Source organism: Montipora foliosa, unplaced genomic scaffold, assembly GCF_036669935.1.
Source record: "Montipora foliosa isolate CH-2021 unplaced genomic scaffold, ASM3666993v2 scaffold_76, whole genome shotgun sequence".
NCBI lineage: Eukaryota > Metazoa > Cnidaria > Anthozoa > Scleractinia > Acroporidae > Montipora > Montipora foliosa.
Window position 1 is genome coordinate 52,501 of NW_027179824.1, and position 4,823 is coordinate 57,323.

The window sequence follows — 4,823 nt, forward strand, 5'->3', positions numbered from 1 at the left end:
TCTTGCTTAACCTCACTATGGAGCAAAAGTTCTTTTGAATTTTGTCCGTGCTAACGAGGTTAGTGAGGATGATTAGCATGATGACAAAAGAATAATTTCTTCGCCGCCATTTATGAATGCGGTCTATTGCTTAACTTTTTCAGAGACAATTGCGTAAGGAAGCTCGAAATAGTTTCTCCTTTTTTCACACAAATTAACATATTCTGCCCTTAGATATAGTTAGGGTAATCAAATCAAGGAGAGCAGGGGTGGCGCAGTGGTGAATGTACTCGCCTCTCACCAATGTTGCCCGGGTTCGATTCCCGGTCCCCGCGTCATATGTGGGTTGAGTTTGTTGTTGGTTCTCTTCTTGCTCCGAGGGGTTTTTCTCCGGGTACTCCAATTTTCCCCTCTCCTCAAAAACCAACACTGCCAAATTCCAATTCGACCGGAATTAGCCTGTACCAGGCTCCCAGATGGTAGGGAAAGAGAAAAAATGCGTGCGAAAAATGAGTGGGGGCTTGGCCCAAGCCCCCACTCGCGTTTCCCACGCAGTTGTTTTCGTTTTCCCGACTATCTGGGAGCCTGGAAACAGGCTAATCCGGAATGCACGGAACATGTTGAACGAGCTCCTGAGCACTCTTAAGGTGTTCCGTGGGTAAACAAATTCCATTCCATTCCATCAATGAAATTTGGCCAGGGTATTTAGTACCCATGACAGATTTCTCACATCACACGTTCCTCCAAAATACCATTACTATGGCAACGACATTGGCATTTTTTTGATCCTTAAAATCAACCTATATTGTATGTTTTGAAAAAAACGGGACGGTGAAATATTCCCATACAGCTTTACCAGATGATGTTAGAAATAAGTTCTAAAATATTTAAAATTCAACAAAAAATGTGTAGGTCAGTTTTTCAGTAGCCTGTTCGGAAAAGAGGAAAAAGAGAAAAATGCGTGGAAAAAATGAGTGGGGGCTTGGGTCGAGGCGAGGTGGGCCACCTCCCCTCGCCTCGACCCAAGCTCCCACTCACTTTTCACAAGCAGTTTTTTTCGTTTTCCCGACTATCTGGCAGCCTGGAACAGACTAGTTTTTCAGAAAAATAAGTCTTTTTTAAAACTTGGCTCTATTTTTTTTCACCTGCAGATTTTTTTGGAAATTCAAAGACAAACATTTTCATTCAGTTGATATAAGCTAACATGCAAAAAATGAAAAAAAAAATTACCATCCGGAAGCAGAAATATAAACAATTAAAGTTCCACAATCAAGTAAAGTGAGGGGGTGACAATATCAGCATTTGGGCATGCGTCACCCGCTCATTCGAGTCCGCGTGCGAGTGGAGCTGCAGGCCTCAAGTGATCATTAAACCGTTTGTGTAAAATTGTCGTAGTTTTCGTGAACAGGAGATGTATGTTTATAGTCCATCTATGTGGGAATTAGAAAAAAGGTGAGCGGTATCAGCGGTATTTGTTTATTTCTAGTGACCCATTTTGAATCATGAGATGACGCGAACACCTTTGGAATTTGCGTGTGTGACTGACGCGCGCGCGCTCAGCTGAAAAACCTTTTGAGCCTCCTTAATTGTCTAGGGAAGTGCAAGGATCACTTGTCTCAATTTTGACTCAAAAATCGCAAGCCGCTATGGTGCCTTGATTGTGCTATTCGAGCTTGCTAAGATTTGTCATAGGATTGATGATGATGATGATGATGGTGATTAATAATAATAATAATAATAATAATAATAATAATAATAATAATAATAATAATAGTAATAATATTTATTATTATTATTATTATTATTATTATTATTATTATTATTATTATTATTATTTAAAATTTAAAAAACGATCTCTGGCTAAAATGATTAAAAACTACGAGCTTTCGACTGCCCGAACTGCAGTCTTCGACGGGTAAAATGAATGATAAGAAATCGATGAGAAAATTTAAATAAAAACGTACATAGCAAAATGATGAGAATGTAAAAAAGTATGAATATTTGTTAACGAGAATGTTGTATTGTCCAGGTAAAGGGCACGAATTGTTATCTGTGTTAGGTGTCACTGTGGTATGCCACGCTTCTAATGTTTTTCTCATTTTCGAAATCAATGGCGTGGTTGTTGGACCACGCGTGATTAGCAATTCTAGAGCCTTTGGCCGCAGTTTTGGTGTTTCTTAAATGTTCTTTTTTTCGCGTATTAAAAGCTCTGCCGGTTTCCCCAATATAACACCACGAACAATTTGTACAGGGAATTTTATATACGACGTTGGTCTGCGATTCCATCGAAGGTCGGAATTTTGGTACTGGGAACTGTTGTTGTAGAGTGGTGAATGGTTTGTTTACAACCGTGACATCGTGTTTTTTGAGGATGCGTATCAAAGGCTCAGTTACTCCTTTGATGTAAGGGAGAGAAGCGAAAGACTTGCGTGACTCGGTTGGTTCAACCATCTTGAAAAACATTCCAACGAGTTCCTCCGGGGATACATTTGTTGTAGAAGCTCGAGTCTTTCTAGCGTGTATGCTTTTGATAAAGCTAGATGGATAACCGTTGGACTTCAGAGCTGCATGAACGTAATTAAGTTCCCGTTTTTTTCCTTCAGAAGAATTGGGTAGATTTAGAGCCCTGTGCAGGAGACGTGATGCTGTGCTGACCTTGTGTTGTCTGTTGTGATGGGAATTAAAATCTAAGTATCTGTCTGTATGGGTGGGCTTTCTGTAAACATTAACAACGATGACTCCATTTCTTCGGGAGACCAGAGTGTCGAGAAAAGAGATGTTTCCGTTACATTCGGTCTCGATGGTAAACGAGATGTTAGAGTCAATTGAATTTAATGTGTCATGGAAGGCTGAGACGTCGTTCTTCCCAATGAATTTAAATTTAAATTTTCTCATCGATTTCTTATCATTCATTTTACCCGTCGAAGACTGCAGTTCGGGCAGTCGAAAGCTCGTAGTTTTTAATCATTTTAGCCAGAGATCGGTTTTTGAATTTTAACTATGTTTCATCCTGGCTGCGGCCCTTCAATATTTTCACATTATTATTATTATTATTATTATTATTATTATTATTATTATTATTATTATTATTATTATTATTATTATTATTCGCATTGTTTTTAGCCAACCACAAACCATTAGCTCAGTGACAATTTAGTCTCCATGTCCATTAATTTTAATCAAGTTGAAATTTGGCAAACACTGAATCTGAAACTGGCTTTATTTCTTCAGACATTCCAATTTTTAACTGGATCTACAAGACATCGTCTCTTCCTGTGCTGGGCCACTTCAGTAATAGCGACAATGACAATGCATTCCGAATGGCTTTACTTTCCACTGATGTGAATTCGGCGGTTGAAAGTCGTGTTCACTTGAAAATACAACCAGTGGGTGATTCGGAAACGAGAGCTAAGGTCAAAGGAAGTCTTGGTCTCACATCTTCTGAGAAGAAATCGTTGGTGTTAAAAAGACTGATACCGTTGGTTATTTCATTGTTGGTGTTGAGCGGTGCTGTGGCGATTCGGTTCTTAATCCCTTTGCCATCCTCAAGGCAAGCTGTGGTATCCATGGGAAATGGTACAAATATAAATAGTACGCTGAGCGTTCACAACTCCACCTCATTATCTCTGACTTGAATTTAGAAGGAATGTACCTAAAATGATCTCATAGAGGCCTCTCACCTATATTCTCGTCTTTTTTTTCAGATGAAAAATGATTTTATTGAATGTTTACAATACAAAACATGTCTTTTAAACTTTCTGTTAAAACATGTTCTCAATCCTTTTTTTATAAAGAAAGGCCTTATTTTCGCTTATTTGTATTAATGCCTTGGAAATTGTAAGAGTGTACATGTATTTATTATGAAGTTAAAAAAGATAAAACGCCGTTTTCGGAGAAAGCTAGTTATCCGGTTGGTCCGAAGTCTCCATTCCTCCTCTACATTGTTTGATCAATCATAACGCACTGTCAAAGCCCGGTGACAAAGTGCAACCTATCAAAGGCGAGTAAGCCTGCTATGGACAAGGATCCCATCGAGGGGGGGGGGGGGGGGGGGGGGGTAGCAATACTCTCAGATGCTTAGGCCGTCTGTGACTTTGACATGTGAATCTGACTTATTGTAGCTCAACTTAAGGCTTGAGGTTGTGGAATGGAAGTATATTCAAGAGACCTTTTCGTTGTCGTTGTTGCTCCCTGACGTGTGATAGACCATCACACTGCAGACTACTGGGAACTGCCAGTGCCTGTCAGGGGAGCATTATTTTCTCCCGACCCACCGCTGACATTTCGCGTCCAAGATATCCATGAAATTAACGCACCTATAACATACAACAAAACGGTTCTCAAGAAATCACCTGCTGTCGCTCTCCCATAGAATGACTGGCCAGCGAAAACCGCTGACAGCACAAGACAGCAAACACCACAAAAAGTAGCAACGCACGCAAAGACAGCACCACAGTCACACTCGGCCTTAAAGATCATGAATAGTGCAAAGGTCGAGGCAAGACAAAAGAATGAGACTGTCAGTAAAACACGGAGGCAAAGGAAAGTGTAAACGGGCGAAAGAAAATGGCGACGAAGAAAAACATAGTTGTTTTTCTTCGTCGCCCCGCGATCTGCCCCTGGGTCTCCGAGGATGTGTTCAGGTGAAATCGCAGGGTGCGTATAATCTGCGTTCCTCCAGAGCAGTTTTACTGGATGCACCTTCTATAAGAACTAAGGTCACCCTTTGTGACAGAGCATTTCAGGTCGCTGCACCTAAGCTATGGAACTCTCTGCCGTCTGAGCTACGTTTGATCAATAATATTGATATTTTTAAGCGCCATCTGAAAACGTATCTCTTTAAA